Source organism: Ursus americanus, chromosome 19, assembly GCF_024610735.1.
Source record: "Ursus americanus isolate L20-20 chromosome 19, mUrsAme1.1.p, whole genome shotgun sequence".
In the NCBI taxonomy this organism is placed as follows: Eukaryota; Metazoa; Chordata; class Mammalia; order Carnivora; family Ursidae; genus Ursus; species Ursus americanus.
The window spans coordinates 25,472,992-25,491,417 of record NC_142145.1 but is presented as its reverse complement, the minus strand read 5'-3'; the positions used below and the strand labels follow the sequence as shown (position 1 = coordinate 25,491,417).

At 54.1% G+C, this 18,426-nt stretch overlaps 1 long non-coding RNA gene across 25 annotated transcripts in view; it reads right to left on the bottom strand.

Moving 5' to 3' along the window:
• The window catches only part of LOC123787365 (uncharacterized), a 133,185-nt gene extending 115,538 nt beyond the window's left edge, over positions 1 to 17,647 (bottom strand). For 22 of the 25 annotated variants that reach the window (XR_015727675.1, XR_015727678.1, XR_015727682.1 and 19 more), the window contains exon 1: positions 17,430 to 17,646. This is a non-coding gene — a long non-coding RNA (uncharacterized LOC123787365). The other 3 variants (XR_015727692.1, XR_015727697.1, XR_015727693.1) reach the window with 2 other exon arrangements.
• Positions 17,648 to 18,426: the final 779 nt, after the last annotated feature.

Here is an 18,426-nt window from a genome sequence, read left to right as displayed (position 1 = left end):
TGCCCCGGCTAAAACTGACCCCCTCCCCCTCCCACCCTCATTGATTTTGTAATCACCAATGCCCCTGGCTCCTCATCCCACCAATGTAAGCCAGGAGGCCTGGGCGGCTGCTCCATCAGGCATTAGGGTCAGGCATTAGCCAGCCCTGTGGCTCTTTGGGGAATGCTAATGCACCTCTTCTTTCTGGAAGTCAGTTCCCCCTGGCCCTCCCCGCTACCACCTCCTTGCCTCCACCCCCACACTAGGCCCTCGCTGACCTCTGCCAGAGACCGAGTTTCCTGAAATGACGACCACTCCATCTTTCCTAATCCCTACCTTGCAAAGGCTAGGACATGGGTCCATGAAGCTGCCCTACCCTTACCCACGGGTGGACCAGAACCAGCGGTGTGTTAACTGTGTAACAACCAGCTCCTGGGGAGGAAAAGTCCTGATGTGTAGTACTGGCCAATTTCTATGGTGTAAATACCCCCACCGTGGCCCATGTCAAGTGACTGCACTGGACACAGACTTGGGAAGAGGTGCCGTAGGAACCAGTTCCAGCACACGCCCACCCAGGCAATGCTGAAGTCACCTGCCAGCCCCCCTCCTCCAGCCGGCACAGCCCTCTCCCGCGGCCACTGCTGTGCAGGAAGGCAGGGGCCTCTCCCCACCACGGTGAGGCGTTACGGGGATGGCCTTTTGAGTCTGATCTAGAATGAAATCCCAACTCTGCCATTTAATGAGATGGATGGCTTTGGGCAAGTTGCTTAACCTTTCCTTATCAGTAAAATAAGATGAATATACCTCCCGTCCCAGACATGGGAGGATTACGAGCACCCGAACAGAAGTCACTTAGCACAGGGCGTGCATAGGAAGAATTCAATACATGGAGCCAGTAGTGGGGAGTGAGGCCCACGCAGCCTGCTGCTGTTCGAGGAGTCGACCAGCAAACGCTGAAGGAGACCCAGCACCCAGCACGGTCTCTGGCGTACTGTCCGAGCCTGTACAGACCTTTTGGGAACTCAGCTGGGATTGGTTCTTTGCCTAAAGATCGGAAAGATGTTATTGCTATATCTAATTCATAAAGGAAAAAGATCGGCTGTACATATAAAATGAGTCTCCTACATTTTGTGATTTCAAGGTCATCAAGAAGCTCTCCTGTCCCAAATAATACCTTTCACACCTGCTCAGTGACGCTGAAATTCCACCATGATGGCTGCGTTCTTACCCTGAGCTGCCATGGTGTACTAATTCCTAGGGGGCGGTGAGCATCAAGGTGAAGGCGTCAGATGGAAGAGACTGAAGTCACCTGAGGTTTGCCGGCCAAGGCAGGGCTATGGGTGTAGGGGACAGTATGCGGAGAAGGTGAGACCGGGGAGGGGACGAGCCTCTAGACCAATGTGACAGTGTTCCTGTTTTGCTCAGATAAGCCCCGGTCCAGAAGGAAGGGGATGGCAGCGGCCCTCAGCACCTTTGTTATTTGGGAGAATATTCAGTCTGGGGCAGTAGAGAACAGGGGCGCAGAAGACAGAGAGCCACACAGCTGGGAGCCAGCGCACGGGCAGCATGGGCCATGCAGGGATCCAGGCTCATGCGATCCCCGGGGTCTAGAGAGGCTGAGAATTTGCCAAGAACACAGGTTAGTTTGAGTTCCTTAAACCCACTCCATCACTTCCAAGATCCTTTTAGTGACATCTGTGGGCAGGGGAGAGGAGGAAAGGCAGGGGAATATAATGACAGAAAGAAGCCATCACTTAGGAGTTTGGTTTTGAAATAAAAACCTTACCCACATAATGTATGGGCCAGTGTGGCCAGGGACTGACAGGAGAGGGGCCCCTGAGTACGAGAAAAGACTAGACAGAAAGAAGGAAGAGGAGGGAGGGAGGAAGGAGGAAGGGGAAAGAGGAAAAGGTGAAGGACAAAGGAAGCCATGGGGAGAAGGGGAGGAGAAGAGGCAGGAGAGGCAGCAAAGGGAGAGGAGGAGGAGGGTGGGATCAGCGAGGGAGGAAGGAGAGCCGGGAGGGTGAGGGGCCTCGGAGGCAGCAGGAGGAAGAGCTGGAGAGGGAAGACGGAAGACCTTGAGAGTCTTACATCTTGATCAAGGCATGACTGATAACATTCCAGCGGACCATCTTTCAGCCCCCTTGTTTGATGACAAAGCTCATCCCCTGTCCGCCATCCATTATCGGTTCTCCCTCCCCGAGGCGAGGGCATCAATAATGCTCCCTCTCCGAGATGCCGCGCCTCCCCCACGCTGCACGCTGCGTGCAGGCCTGGCCATCGCTGGTGGGCATTCCCGCCGCACATCATTACCGCCCGGACCCGGTCCTTCCCCCACCTGCTGGGCGGCTGACCACCCTCCCCTGATGCCCCGCTCCCGCAGCGAGCCCCTCCGCGGAGGGCTGGGCCCCAGCCCCGGTCCGGATGGGCAGCCAGAATTTCCGCCAGGGCTGGTGGGTGATCCCTGACATCTCGGTACCAGGGTTTGATTTTTAAAAATGATTGTTTAGTTTTGTCTTGTTTTAATTAAGAGGGAGACTGAACTTCCCCATTCTGGTTGGCTCTTCCAAGAGACCTAACAGTTTGAATTTGAATGCAAACATCCTCAAACATCTGTTGCCGTAATTTGGTTGGATTAACTGTCTAGTTTGCTGGGCCATCTGCTGTTCTCCCCAAACCCCATCACTGCCTCTTCCCCTGGCTGGGCCGGCTATCTCACCTGGCTACCCCTCTGCAGGCAGAAGAAGGGGTCCAGAAGGTAATCCCAGGTCAAAGCCACAGGTCTTGTCCCAGAGGAGAAGAAAAATTTGGAAACAGGTTGGCCATGCCCGACCCGGTACCAAATGCCAACAAGGGGAACGTGAGGAGGGAGGATGCATGTTTGGGCAGCAGGGAGGTTGGACCTCAGAGCTGTGTGACCTAAAAGAGGTTTTTCCTCTGAGGCTATACGAATCCTCCTTTCCCAGGCCAGAGCTTCCACGCCAGCATGCTGGGATTATACCCCATATGGCTCCAGGAGTGCTGTTCTATATGAAAGACATCCCTGGATTTGTTCAGTAGATAACCTGTGCAGCTGTATGGGGCAACCTTGCTCTCATTCCCTGCAGAAATTCCTCTCCCTTTGCTGGTCACTCTTTTATAGGACAAAGGCAAGTGAGTCAAGGCATTCTTCTGCCCAGTGTCAAGCCAATGTGACAAGTGCCTCCACCCAAGAAAGGCTCTCCTACCTCCTGCCTGGACCCATCCACTCTGCTTGGAGATGTTCTTCTTGTGTTGAGCTAACATCAGATTCCTGCAGTTCCCAAGCACCCAGCTCTGGCTCTGCAGGGGCACAACCCAGGGTGCCCGAGCTCCTGACCACCTGCAGACAGAGGGCTGCGTCCCAAACAGGATCAAAGGCACAGGTTCCAAGAGCCCTGCAGCCTGCTTCAGAGGGTTAGCTCGGGGGCTCTGTGCTACCACATGTGACCTCAGGCAGCCCCAGCCAGGACACATCACCTGGCCTTGCTCAAGTGGGGCATGTTCAAGAAGGGGGAGGCAGCAAAATCAACACAAGAGAGCAGGGATTCGGATCTTTGGATGTGCTCTTCCTCCACAGCCCTCTCACCGAACGTGTCTTCCCTTCCCTCCCCAACTTGTCCCTTCAGCCAGATCTGTTTCTTCACTGTCCCCGAGGCTGCGCTCATCCCATGGCTTGTGCCATTTCCTGACCCCGCATGCCTCACTCCACCTCAGGTCTGGCTCACGTGCCTCCTCCTCCATGGAGCCTCCCAGAAACAACCTCCCTGTTTCAAACCCCATGAGGCTTATCAGTGCCACGTGGGTAACAATTACCATCTAGCTCCTCATGTTACTTAATTACTTGTTTTCATCTGGACACACGTGCTGGTACAGCATTTGTAAGCATGATGGATGGATGAACGAAACCATCTGACGTCAGCATTACAACTCAGGCCCCAGGACCCCTGCAAAAGCTGAGTACGCGTTCAACATGGCACCTCTGAACCCCGGTAACTGATTCCAGGGCGTGCACAGGTTGGCGGGTGCTACGGGGAAAGTGGTCCATTTCACTGGTAGCCGTGAACAAAGTCAGCCAGTTAATAGAAACCTATTTCTAATTGCTCAACATATAATAGATACACCTCCAACCAGCTGAGACCGCCAGATCCCATTCAAAGCCCTGCTTCCTGGCTTACACCTAAGCCTTTCATGTTTTATTAGAGCTCTGCACATTTCACTTCCTTTTATGTGGGGAGGAAAATGGACCCTTGGTTCTAGGAGGGGATGCTCACAGCACACTTTTACTTGTCAAAGGGCAGCTCTGTAGAAAGCAAACTGCCTGTCTCAGATTTGTGGCTTCAGTTTCAGCAAAAGTGGAGAAGACAAAGGTCACTTTCTACCCTACAGTGGCATCCAGAAGCATGAAGATCCCAACTGCCTGTAGGCCGGGGCCAGACGGTATATGGACTGAACAGTGCACAGCCCTGTTTCCCAGCTTTGAGTTCCCACTCACCCCAAGAGCAAAGCAGCACCCCAACATATCCAAAGCTAGGAGCTGTGGCTAATATCTCAGCAGAGTTGAAAAGAATCAGCCAACTCAGTCACAAACAGGGCTCTTGTGGCAGTCCTGTGGGTCCCAGTTTCTCCCAGCCTGGAACCTGAGACCGCCTCTAGCCACAGCCTGCAGCAGCCTGGAGTCCATCATCCCGCTGACACCGGGGAATTTACGGGGGCTCTCGGTGGCCTCGGCCCCCACGGGAGCCACGTACGGCCTGATTTTCTCAGAGCACCCTGAAACGCTTGTGCCCCAACTTCCTGCCCTGTCCTCCCATCCCTGCTGGACTAGAATCCAGCATGGTGCATGGTGCCCCATGGCCATGGCAGTCTGGCCTCATGGAAACACACCGCTGGTCACAACCACCACCCCAGTTCCTGCCACAAATAGACTGTTCTTCCCAAAACATGACGTGGACACTTGCTCACCTCAGACATGACCCTTCGCCCACACCCAAGACTCTGTGGCACTGGACCCATCAGAAGAGAACCTCTAGGACACTGGGATGCCGGCTGGTGGCTCTCTGTAGCCGGCCAGGGCCTGCAGCCTCCACCCCCTGTGCCAGGACCTGTGATGACAAGCCCTCAGGTAAGTCTCCACGTGTTGGTGACAGTGAAGCCCTATAAGCTTTATGACACCCTGGGTGTGTGAGCCACACCTGTGATCAGTCCCAAGAGCCTCGGAAACTCCCCCTCAAGTCTCCTGCTCAGCATGTCACCTGTCCCAACCACACAGCACCATGTGGCCGAGGGGGATCTGACCCCCCCCCATGTCCGAAGCCCGGGGGACCTGAACGGACTGTGTTGGCCCCGCGGATCTCCATGGTGGCCTCCTGGCCTCGCCGCTGCATGTTGGAGCCTCCAGAAGCAATGAGAGTAGACGGAGCAGTGACCTTGCCAGTCGGACGGGGTCGTGTTTCCATCAAGGGTAAATGAAGAACTGGGCTTATCTGCTAGAGCCTCCAAAAATAACCGCAGCTAAAGCGATCTGGAGAAAGGGGGCAAGGGCAAGTGTAGAACCGGACCCAGATCAAACAGCCGCCCCACTGGCTCCGTGTCCAGGCGGGGAGAAGTCACATGGAGCAGCGAGCCCCGTAGCCCTCACCGCAGCCACGCGAGCTCCCGTCGTCTGCCCGCTGAAGACCCTCAGTGGTTCGCCAGGGCTCTCAGGAGAAAGACCACAATCCCTGGAGGGCCTGGTCCTGCCCACCCCCCGCCTCCTCACGCACCACGGCCCCCTCACGCAGTGCAGCCCTGCCCCGCCCCGCCCCAGCCCTGCTGCCCCCAGCCGCGGCCTGCCCTCTGCTCACACCTCAGCCCTGTGCTGTGTCCCTGGGGGAGCCTTGTCTGAGCTCTGGAACAGACGACTCTCCCTGCACCTCCCGCTTCTCTCGTAACCCTGAAACCACTGGGATCTTCCTTCAGTTGTCGGACTACTGGGTTAAATCTGCCTTCCTCTGGACCGTCAGTCCCACCAAGGCGAGCACTGCGGGGCTCACTCCGAATGCTCTCAGCAGCAGCTAGCACAACGCCTGGCACAGGACAGATCTGTCTGCTGCCCAAGTGAATGAATCCAAGAGTGCTTCATTAACAAGCAAAGGTTCAGGACCGGAGAGATGACGCGATGGGCCAGGTGCTGCCCGGCAAACTGGAGGGCTTTGGAAGCACGAGCCCCATGCTCAGATCCTCCGATCTAGTCCAACCCCGCACTTGCCTCAGTGGCCTGATACCACTCTGTGCGCCTACACACACACTCTGTGTCTACAGCGTACAGCTGACACCTGACAAAGCACTCTCCATACAACACGCTCCAATCCTAGCACCAAACAGTCCCATTTCTCAGATGAGAAAATGGTGTCACGTGGTGCTAAGTGCCAAAGTCAAAAGTAAGCCTAGGGCTTCTCCCCACATGTCGGACATTATGTTTGCCCCCCAGCTCCCACCATGTGAACGATGAGGGTAAAAGTAAGGGTGGGGGGAAACTGAGGGTTCAGTACAAGGTCTTTCACAGAATCCCCCTGTGTTCAGCTGAGTGTTTCACCACACTGGCCTGGTGTTCAGGATGGAGACTCTCTTGCCCAGAAAATAAAATACCTCCACAAAAGGGAGGTGAGTGGGAAAGAGAGGGATGTCTGCTTGCACCGACTGGGGAGGAGCCCTAGGGTCCAACTATTTGTAAACAGACTTGCAACCAATCCTGCCTGCAACCTCACACCTCCTTCTCTCCTTTTGGGGTAACCTGAGCCTCCAAGGTGGGCCCCTCAGAGGTCCTGCGGGAAAAACCCCTCACTTCTCTTGGCCCTTCTCTTGTGTAGACTCTTAGATGGTGGTGCCCTCTTCTCTGAGATCTGCAGCACGTGCCTCGATCTGCCTTCCGCTCCCAAAAATGTTATCAAAACACTCTGTGCACCATTGTCTGCTCTCCTGTTTACTTTGAACTTGTGACGTCACCTATTTTTTATTTCTCTACTACCATGACAGTAAATACTGTCAGAAGAGAGAACAGTGTTTTATTGAAAAAATGCTTTATTAAATGAAGTCCAAAACTTGGATTCAGCTCAACTCTTCACTCTAACTGATCGATAACCAACTGATAATGGTCGAGTTATACCCCAGAAGCCCTAGCCCACCATGCCTCCTGCTTCTGGATGACCGTTCCACCTGCCACATGATGAAAAGCACCTGCAATCTTTCCATTCGCTGCCTACGACCCCACTGTTTTCCAAAATACTCAGGCTTTAAGAATGTGAAGACTTCGTATCCATTCCCCACTATCCTGTTGGTGAGAGAGTGAGTCCCCAAAAACCGTGTGCACCGGGACCTGAGAATGTGACCTTACTTGGAATTAGGGTCCTTGCAGATGTAATCAGATTAAGATGAGGTCATTTGTGTCCTCACAAGAAGAGGGAAAATTTGGACACAGAGACACACAGGGAGAAGGCCAGGTGATAGAAAACAGAGATCGGAGTGACCGTCTACAAGTCTAGGAGCACCAGGGATCGCCAGGAGCCACCAGAAGCTAGAAAAAGCAAGGGAAGATTGAGACTTCAGAGGGCGCACGGCCCTACTGACACCTTGATTTTGGACATGCAGCCTCCAGGACAGTGACGAAATAAATCTGTATTGCTTCGAGTCACTCAGTTAATGGCACTTTGTTCCAGCAGCCCTCAGAAAGCAACACGGTGACCATGACCATTGTTTTCTTCGCAGTGTTCTTGAGTCTTATCCCTTTTCCCCCGTTATCATTATCGAACCCCTACTGTATGCAAAGCATCGGGTTAGGCTCTGGAGATACAGAGCTGACTAAAGTCAGGGAGTACAACTCAACACCGCCCAAAAGCTTAGGATTTAGTCAGAACCAGAAGACACATCTGAAAATGGCCCAGGTAACAAGCAGTGTGCAGTGAGGCCCTCCGAGGGATGAAATATTTCCCAGTGGTACCCAGGGGAATTCAGAGGACAGGGAGGTCTCTGCAAAGAAGGCACTGTCCTGGAAAAGAGGGAGATTTAAGGCACAACTCTAAGGATGGCATTGAGTTTGGGCTGAGTAAAGCCAAGAAGGACATCCCACGTAAACGCACAAGTATTCCATTTGGGGAACATCTGGGGAGTGGCCAGCCTGGCTGAGGTGGGCAGCCGTGTTGGAGGGGGCCGGACAAATGCACGGAGCCTGGGACACAGAGCGCTGGAATGCCAAGCCAAAGACTAGGGCTGCCCTCCCCGCCCCCCCCCAAGATAACTGGGGTGGGGGGAGAAGGGTGCCAAAAGGCTTCTGTTGCGGGCTGATGTCCTACTGTCACACCTTGGGGGGTTGACCAACCCACAGTTGTTAAAGCTATTTTAAAGTCTTGTTGAAAGAACCAGTAGGAATCGTGGGTCTATACTGAGGGATTAGAGACCCACTTCTCTGCTCTACCATTGGAATGACCAGGCACCAAGTCCACTGAATGGTTTCTTCCCAGATGAGTCTTGCCCTGGCCGTGGGGAAAGGTGGGGCAGGAGGGTCACTACAGTCTGGGCCCCTATTGGAGTTCAATCAGAACAAAGAGAAAAGAGCTCTGTGTCACTGTGAAGTGGGATTCCAGTGCCCAAAGCGCAATGTTCACCTCACCTTATCTACCACACACCTTGGGGCGGGTGGGGGGGGGTTACGTGCTGGGCTCTGGAGAGAGCCCTGTCCTTCCAGATGCCAGGACAAGTCTCGGGCTGCCCAGGGACCCCCTCATTCGGTTTTTGCATAAGTTCAGCACTGGTGTTTAACTTTTTTCCCATTTTTTTTCTTCCTCCCTGTTATTTAAATGGTTTTAAACATGAAACTAGGCCAGGAAAAGGGGGTAGCATTGTTTTAATAATTAGCAATTATGATCGCTGCAATATTAATTGCATATTTCCATAGCAAACACGTCCCCAGAGGGCCAAAGGGAGTGGTGGTTAGAGACTGCCAGAGCCTAAAACTGGAATTCCTGAGAACAGAAAGAGGAGAGGAAATCAACTTCTTCCATTTAAGCAAATTACCACGGGGACTGCAAGGCCCCTCTAATTAGCCCAGCTCACAGGAGCTGGCGAGCAGGCTGGTGGGAAGTGACGCTTGGTACCACCGGGCCTGCCTGTGCGGGCCCTTGCCCCATCACTTCTTTTATTTTTGTCATTTGGGCAAGACAGCAGCTTGTTTCCAGGGGGCGGCTGGGCTGGAAGATGACACTCCAGACCTCGGTGCCCCGGGCCCCCAAGCTGGGCCCCCGGGTTCATTTGTGCAAATCCTGACCACGGAAGGGCAAAATGGGACAGGACCGCAGGCGATTCTGTGTGGTGGCTCTTGAGGGAGGCCGCGGCGGGAGAGGCCACCAAGCCTGCCTTCCCAATTCTGTGACACAGTTTGAGGGGTTCAGGGTAGAATGGGGGTGGGGATGGGGAGAGGAAACAGCAGGTGGCGTGGGAGAAACAGGCATGAAGGGTGGAGAGGGGGAGACAGGAGGGCCCCAAGAGAAGGTGGTGCTGTAGAAAGAAGCAGCAGCAGAGAGGGGCAGGCAAGGGAGTAAGGGGGCCCCTGAACTGAAAATGAGGAAAGAAATGAGGGAGAGCAGGGTAGGGATTAAAAAGAAAAGGCAACGGAGCCATCAGGCCAAAGATGGGATTAATCAGGGAAGACTTCCTGGAAGCGGGGCTCTTCATGACTGCTGTGCACTCACTCCAGGAAGGGCATGTACAAGAACGGGGCACTCCCACCGCAGCCCCCAGCCTCAGGGATGATGACAGGTTCATGAAGAAGTCCCCAGATGAGGCTGGAGAAGCGGGACAGTGGCAACAACACCAACCGGCCTTTCCCAGTCATTCTCTGTTGGGGCGGGGGGGGGGGGTGCGGGGAAGACAATGAGACAATGAAAAGACAATGAGCTCAGAGCCCAGTGGTAATCCGAGTTTGCAGATCTCACAGGTGCCACATGCCACTCCTCACTTCATCTGCAGGGCGACAGGAAGGCAGCAAATTCTATCTCCATTGTACAGGAGGGAAGACTGAGGACTCCTGCCCAAGATCACATATTTAAAAGAGACAGAGCCTGAGGCCCTTTCCAACACATCACACCTCCTCCCCAGCATCACCTTTCCTTAGCCCCTGAGTTCTTAAAAGCAACCTTCCTAACAGAAGGATGCCCTGCCTGGCTGCGTCCAGGGCCAGGGGCCCCCTCACGGGACTTGGAGAAGTCTCATCCATCTGCTCCCGGTCTGTCTCACAGGGTATACGGTCCTCATCTTCCAGTAACTTGCTAAGCAAAACTCCGATTTCACAGATAGAGACATTACAGGGCAATAATTCTCATTGTAAAAGGGATCCCCCTAAGGTGCCTTTAAATGGGGGAGCTCCCCTGTGCACGGAGGCGTTTGTTTACAGATCATCGACTCCTGGATGGAGAAGCTGGGAGACTTGACAGAGAAACCTACAAACGAAATGTCTCTAGCTGCTTCCAGTGGAAAAAGATAAACAATGAAAATAAAGCGAGTGTGCTTCAAGAGAGGGGAATCCAATCGTGGGACGGTAATGACGGCCACGGTCCTTGATGCAGACGCGCGCCCGCCACCTCCCAGCGCTCCCCGGCGTCCTGGCCCCCGCCCCGGCCCCTGCCAGCACAGTGGTGATGCTGTCTCCCCGTGCATTGGCAATCCCACACGGGAGGGCAGAGATCAGAGTCCCCAGCGGGCAGGTGAGGAGACACAGAGCGTCCCGAGGTCACACAGCGGACTCCGAACCTCTCCCACGCTGGGTCTCTGAGGCTGCTTTCATGCCCTCCTGTTCCCTGTACGGATGAGGGAGGGATTCCCGCCCTAGAGGTATATGGACAACTGAACACATAAGCCCACACCAGGCGGGTGAGACGGGTGAGACGGGCAGCGGCTCCTCAGTCACATAGGCTGGAAGCCCGGGGGAGGAGGATGCCACACGCCGCACAGAGCCACACAGGGAGGCACTTGGGAACAGAGGAAATGACAGGGGGCCGTGGGAGGCAGGCTTTGTAGGAGAAAGAGGGCGAGGTGCCCCCTGGTTCCCAAGGGAAGGTGTGGTCGGATTGTTCAAATAATGCGGGGATAAGCACAAACAGTACCTGGTCCCCTCAATCCGGAGTCTGGTCTGGTTGGGACGTCTTACGTGCAGAAGCAGAGTGGGGAAGGAACATTAGTTTAGGTCATTGGCGTCCTCCTAATTTCACCAGCTGTCAAGGCAGCACCTTAATTAGATCTTAATCTCAGGCCTCGCACCACCGAGGTCCCCTTACTGATCAGGTCCTGTATCCCGCAGCACCCCAGACAGCCCTTTTGGTAACGTGGCCAAGGGCTTCTAAGAAACAATACCACCCAATGCCCAAACCAGGTCAGGAAATGATGCATCCCAAAGGCGGCCCAGGGCCAGCAGCTCTGTCCCAGAGAAGCTTCCCCCACCCCCACCGCCACTCTGGGCTCGGGTGCATGGGTTATTGGCGCCCCAGCCCATAAAACGCATTGCCCTCCCACCTTCCCCTGTTAACAAGTCTGGAAGGCTTTGCTCACTCTGTGTGTGTACAAACATTACCCGGTATATTTTTTATCTTACTTATCCCTGGGAATCTATCTCAAAGCCGCCTTTGGAAACTCCTAAGCAGGATGTAATGCATGGATTTCAGCCTCTGCTCGATAGTTTGCAATGTAGTTATTCCCCAAGCCTTAGCACACAGGAAAAAACAACCGAAGCAGAAACGTGTTTAACCAAACAGCAGCTTGGGGGTGGGGGGAGATGGGGAAGGAAGGAAGGAAGGAAGGAAGGAAGGAAGGAAGGAAGGAAGGGAGAAAGGGAGGGAGGGAAGGACAGACAGGCGAGGCCCAGAGCAGCCCTTGTGCCTGCTTCTTCCAAGAAGTCACTCAATGATTTCTACCTCTGCCTCCCGGTAGAAGCTTCCAGCGTCAGCCCCAGAGCTGCCTTGGCTCCCCTGGGCCAGGGGTGCCCGCTGGGCACTGTGGGCAGAGGGTAGCATGGAGGGCAGTCCTGGGCCGACCAGCGAGCAGTAACATGAAAAAATGCTTTTAACATAACTTCTGACATAACATTTGAAGGTACTTTCAAGTTTAAAGAGAAGAACATAAGGACATAAAACACGATCCCACTACCGTAACTCTATGAGGTAAGCATGAATAGGGACAAAAGTGAAATGGCAATCTAGAAAAATCAAAGCACTTTGTAATAACCATGTGGCAGGTGGGATGTTGATGTTTTCCCCTTTGAAACGTCCTTTATTATAATAACAGTGTTTGGATAATCATAATATTCTGGCATGATTATGAATAGTGTTGGGGTAACTGGTAAGGATTGGGAAGGAAAACAGGATGTGGGATGACCCCTCTGAGAACTCATCAACCAGATGAAGGTGCCACTTGAAGCCATAATGCAAATCTCTCTTAATTAGAAGGCAAAGGGAATGCTGGGTAGGCTTGAAATAAAGGACCCGCCTGTGAGCACAGATGACTTCCAGAAGGAAGAAGGGCTGGAACTAGAACAAGTCACTCAGCCTCCTTCAACTCCCCTGCCGGCCAGGCCAGGTCTGTGGAAGGGACTGGTGTGTCCCCAGTGTCTTTTATCCTTTGTGGAAGATCAGAGCACCACCCGAAATCATCAAAGAACCAGAGCCTGCATGACCAGGTCCGACCCACCCCAGGACAGGAGGCAGCAAGCACAGGTGCGTAGGGTGAGGAAGCCCAACAGGCCACAACCACGGCCTCCCGAATGGCTCTGGGAGCCTCGAAGTTAGGGAATGAGGCTCAAATGCTCCCTGCTGAGCTCTGGTCGCTCAGTACATTTCTCCAAAACATGTCCACATTGTGCCGCCACGCATCAGGATTTCCAGAGAACTGGGGGCTGAGGGTCTGGAGGAGATGGTGGCCACAGGAACTGCAATGTCTTCATCACATGAATGCCACATAGAGAGCAATCCGTGCTTATGGAATGGAACGGGGGGGCAGGGAGCATGGCCACCAGGGCTGGGATGGGGGTCTGGAGGGCTTCATGGCTGAGCCCTTGGGCACAGATACTGGGAGAGGCTGTGCTGGGCCTACGGCTCAAAGCCCTGAGGTCCTATCCAGTTCCTCATAATCCTTAACCCCAGCTCCCACGACACAGCTCCCAAAATCACTTCTTTGCCTGGCCAGCTCCCCATATCCCACCACTGCCCACCCCATGCTCACTCTATGTCGGCACACCCCAAGGCTTCCCATGAATCGCTGCTCCCTGTTGCATCTGTGTGGACTGTTTTATATTAATATATGTTATATTGTACTATATTCTCCAATATCATCGTTATTATAGTCTCCAAAATCACTATTATCTCCAATATTATTGTTATTATCTCTAATGAGCGGGTTAGTTGTCATTATAAAAGTAGATATCTGGGGGTGTTTGGGCCACAGAGGTGGGCTAAGGCCACGTTCATGCCTAAGTGCCAAGTCCATTTGGATGGGCAAGGTCAAAGGTCAAGGAAGGCCAGAGTTGAATGAGGACCTGAGAGGTGAACTGCGGCAGGCAGAAAACAGCTGGACAAGTCCAGGTGTTCAGTGATTACCTGCTGAGCAGAAACGCACAGCGAGGGCTGGCGAAAGGGCAAGAGCAGAGGCCTGGACGGGGGGACGCTGAGGACAGAGAGCTCTCACTTCCGCTGATGCCAAATGCCAGTCCCACTGAAAACTAGCAGACATTGTGTGCCATGGAAGGAAAGAAGGTCAGAGATGAACAATAGCCTCGAATTATTTTGGAAACAAGTGGAGGCAGAAATAAGTAAGTTAATAAGTAGATGAAATAAAGAGTAAATTTGAGAAGATGGAAATGTCAGAGCTGGGAAAGAATATTAAGGATTATTCTGGTTGAACCTCTAAGTCAACAGACAAGGACATCAGGCCCCTGAAGCTGTAGGATTTCCCCAAGGTCAGTAATAGATCCAGGATTCAAACCAAGGCCTCTTAATCCCCAGGACGGTGTCTGTCCACTCCTCTTGTCCAGCGGCATGATACTGTTTACCCTCTGTCCCCTCCGCAGAAGTATGAGCCACATAAGAGTGGGCACTGTGTCAGTTTTGTCTCGCTGGCACCTACAACACTGCCTGGCACACGGCAGGTGCCCATCAAACAGAATGGAATCCAGTGGATGGAATGGAATGGAACAGAATGGAAGAATTAGAAGAGCTGGGACTAGGATTTGGGCGTATCGGCAACAGAGAACCCCAAATGCCCTCTCTCCTGGCCTTCCATCTGTGGGATGCCCCACCTCTGTCCCCGCTTCCCAAGTCTCCAGCCAACTAATCTCTCACCCCAACAAGTGAGGAAAGGGTCTCCAGCACAGGCTGGGGTGCTGGGAACCGGGAGCCAGCCCTTTGCCTTGAGGATGGCGGACAGAGAACTAAAGTCCACATCCCTTGTGAGAGCAGCTCTGGAAAGTGACGGGCAGTTGGTTGGCCACAGGGGGAGAGGCAGACCCTCATCCAAGTTGACTCTTTTTAACCAGAGAAACCACGAGAGACAGAAGGCTCAGGAAGTAGGGCTGCGGGCCACTCTGCGCCCGTGCTACGAAGACTCTGCCACCTCTCCCATCTGCTCACTTCTCTTCCGAGGCGGACAGCAGGGTCTTGGCCAATCCACCAATCCCACAATATTTACTAGATAGCCTCGAAGAAACTGGATCCTTTGACTTTGAAGGAGTTTGGGTGAGGAGTGGGGACTTTTACAGCAAGCATAATGATAACTCCTTCTAATTCCTTGATTATATTCGGGCGGTAAGACGCATGCTTCCAGCACTCAGTCTTGAACCCTCCGTTCTCCCCGACGCTGGGGCACTGGCTTTCTGGCCATTTCCATTCCCTCCTCCATGATGGGCAACCCCACAGTCCCCACTCACAAGCGGTTAACTCTTCGCTGTTAAACCTGCTGCCACCTGCAGAGCCCAGGCTAACCACATCTTCAAAGTGACTCTTGCCAGTGAAAGAATTCAGGCAGAGCTTTGGGGGCTGAGAGGGACAAGAGCCCATTGTCTAGTCCTCCTGTCACTGCTATCTTAGGGCTTAAATAGGACTTGTTGGGACTGCCTGCCTTGTCCTGGAGCCATGCCCTGACTTCATGAATCTACGTGCCTCCTGGCTTGTTAACATGGCCTCACATTGTCCTTAAATCTCTGTTCTCTTCACCTCTCCCTGACGCTCACCTCTACCGGCACCCACCACCACCACACCACTGAATGCCCGCCACTACCACACCACCCCCGAGGAACCCTGTGCCCTCCCCTTGCTGTGTGTTCACTGACCCCACCAGCCCTTCTGGGCTTCAGAGCACCTGCTTGTGTTGTGACTGCTGTTTCCCAGGCCCTTGTCCCTCTGGTGTTGCTCCCAGCCTTGCCTCAGCTCCACCGGCTCTGACTCCCCATCCGGTCTGCCCACGAAAGCCCCCCATCCAACATGGCGCCCCTTGACCACCCCACTCCTCACCTAACCTGGGAACTGGCAATTGGCATCCACCACTGCTCAGCAAGGGTGGCGGGGTGGGAGGAAAGAGAGGCAACAGAACAATGGGCTACTATGAATTCCATTCCTCTTCCCACCTCTGGCTATTTAAACAGTTAGAAGACAGGCTTTGATCACTCTGTGTGCGTACACATATTAGCCACACCACTGCCTAGCCCACTTATCCCCAGGAATTTGTTTCAAAGCCGCCTTTTGGAAACTCCTAAGTAGGATGTAATTCGGTGGATTTTATGTTCCGCTCACTGGCTGGAAAAGTCGTTTATTCCGCAAACCCCTGGCATATCGGAGAGAAAGAAGATGCAGGAAACACGGGGCCGCTCTAGGCCCACAGCCGATGTGCAGCAGCCCGGGCTGAGGGAGGCCCCTCCCTGCCTAGACGGAGCCCGCGGAAAGTTTCTTCACGGAGAAACTTCTACGTTCTCAACTTCAGTAACTTGGGTTGTTAGTATGAAAGAGAAACAGTCTGTAAATGGCATTTAAAAGCAAATTGGATTTGCTTCCCCCAGCTGATACAGCCCCGGTGCCGCCTGCCTGAGGACGCCGTTCACTTCTCATCTGAAGCAGCCATTTGTCATGTGTCAGAGGATCTGAAGTAAAATTCCTTTGTGTGCGACTGGCTAATAAAGAGGTTCTTAGCGTTAATAATTTACTCTGAATGCCATTCACACATTGCTTCTGTCGTGTGTTCAACCGAAGGTAGCGAGGCTGAGAGGTGGGCAAGGATTTCTGCAGATCCTCAATCTGTGCTCCGGAATACCGTTCCCATCAAACAGCCCCTGCTTTACATGCGAGGCCAGCGGCTCTGCGGCTAGGTGTTAGCACGCATCAGGAGAGCCAGCCGCCTGAAGGGAAGAGGCTAAATCCACGGGCCGCGGGAGGGGAGAGGGCGGGAGGACGGGTTGGTGACACCCAAGGAAGAGAACGGGTCAGGGGCGTTCAGACCCCATTCGGCCATATCTGCGGAGGGACTCAATGTGCCAGGCTCTCTGCTTGGCACCAAAGCAAGGGCTTCCTCACCGTCAAGACCTTTCTGGAGTGAGGTGAGGCACAAATCAACAAAATTAACAAACGTAGACAAACCTATTCACCTTTGTAAACAAGGCTTATGTGTCGCCTGCCCCGGCCCTCCCCGCCCCAGCGATGGGGTGTCCTTCCTCTGGCTTCCCTTCCTTTAGAACCCTGGGCATCATCATTGATGCGGGTGTCCAATCAGTCTGGGTGGCTGTCACAGAATACTCTGGACTGGGTGGGAGACTTGGACAACAGACACTTATTTCTCCCAGGGCTAGAGGCCGGGAAGTCAAGATCAAAGTGCCAGCAGACCCGCAGTCTGGTGAAGGCCTGCTTCCTGCTTCACGGACAGCTGTCTTCACATTGTGTCCTCGCATGGTGAGAGCGGAGAGATGGAGAGCACGCTCTCGTGTCTCTCCTCGGAAGGCCATTGATCCCATTCCTGAGGGCTCCACCCTCATGACCCGATCACCTACCCAAGGCCCCACCTCCTCACACCATCTCACTGGGGGTGAGGGTGGATTCCAACATACAAATTTGGAGATGGGGCCGAGGGGGACACAAGCATTCAGTCCATAACAGACCGGACAATGCGAGGTCAAGGACTAATCCTTTTGTCTCTGCATCCCCAGGGTCTAGCACGGTGCTTGTCACATAGAGAGCACTGAACAAGTGGTTGCTGGACAAACGAAAGGCCCCGTCCCTGCCCTGACGTCTGTCTACTGCAGGAGGCAGGACTTAACTGAGGCTGCGGCGTGGCGGGGGGGGCTGTGACCCATCAGTCAGCTCAGGCTAACGATGCTGCACCGGTATGTGAGCCCAGACCGCAGCAGCTGCCAACAGCAGACATTTGCTTCTTACCCACATCCGCGAGCACCACAGCTGGCTCTGACCCTCTGCTCCACTCCCTCTTCATTTCGGCATCAAGGTGGAAGGGGCAGCCACCATTCCAAGCATGCAGGTCCTGTGGCAGGGGTCGGGGAAAAGAGAAATAATAGAGCAACATGAAGGGTCTGGAAGCATCTGCTCCAAAGAAGCACGTCACTTCCACCCACATGTCATTGTCCAAAGTACACTGCATGGCCCCGCCTGCTGTCAGGATGCCCAGACATGTCCTCCTCCCACTGGACAGCTTGGTCGGGAGGGGTAGCAAACATGGAACCGCAGTACAGACAACTCCAAACACCGTGCCAGCAGGCCACCGTAGGCCTCAGTGATCGGTCAGGGACAAAGCGTTCGGCTAAGTGAGTGTGGGGGGTGGACTGATTCCAGAGAAGTGAGGTCTTCGGTGACAGCTGCCTGTCCTGGGGTCCTAACCACAGGGAGGTGTCCCCAGCGGCCGTGTGGAAGCCTGCACATTTTCCACATTTCCAAGGATGGAAGAAGCAGCAGCTGTATCCAGGGCTCCTGGCGACTCTGCCCAAAGGCCGGGGAGATGCTGGAGTCACTGGCTTCAGCCCAGCCCAAGGATGCCCAGTCTCGGGGCACGTGGCAGGACTCGGGGCACCCTCACTGCCTCCTGACATGGTACTCCCATTCTGAGAGGTTCAGAGCTCACCCTCACTGTCACAGGGGCCAGCAGGGGGCAGTCATGGCTGGAATCAAGAGAGGAGGAGTCACAGAACCTCAGACAACCCCTGTGATCACACTCCAAGGCAAGTGCCTCAGCGTATCCTAGAGATGAAATCCTAGAGCTGTCGGTCATGTCCAGACGCGTCCACGCCCCTTCCGAGGGGAAGCGGCCAGCACAGCACACCTGCTGCCCACTCGGTGTGTCTGGACCAGATGTGGGCACCCAGTCCAAGGGCAGCCACACCGTGGGAAGGACAGGGACCTGTAGAGGCCTGGTGTGAAGAGA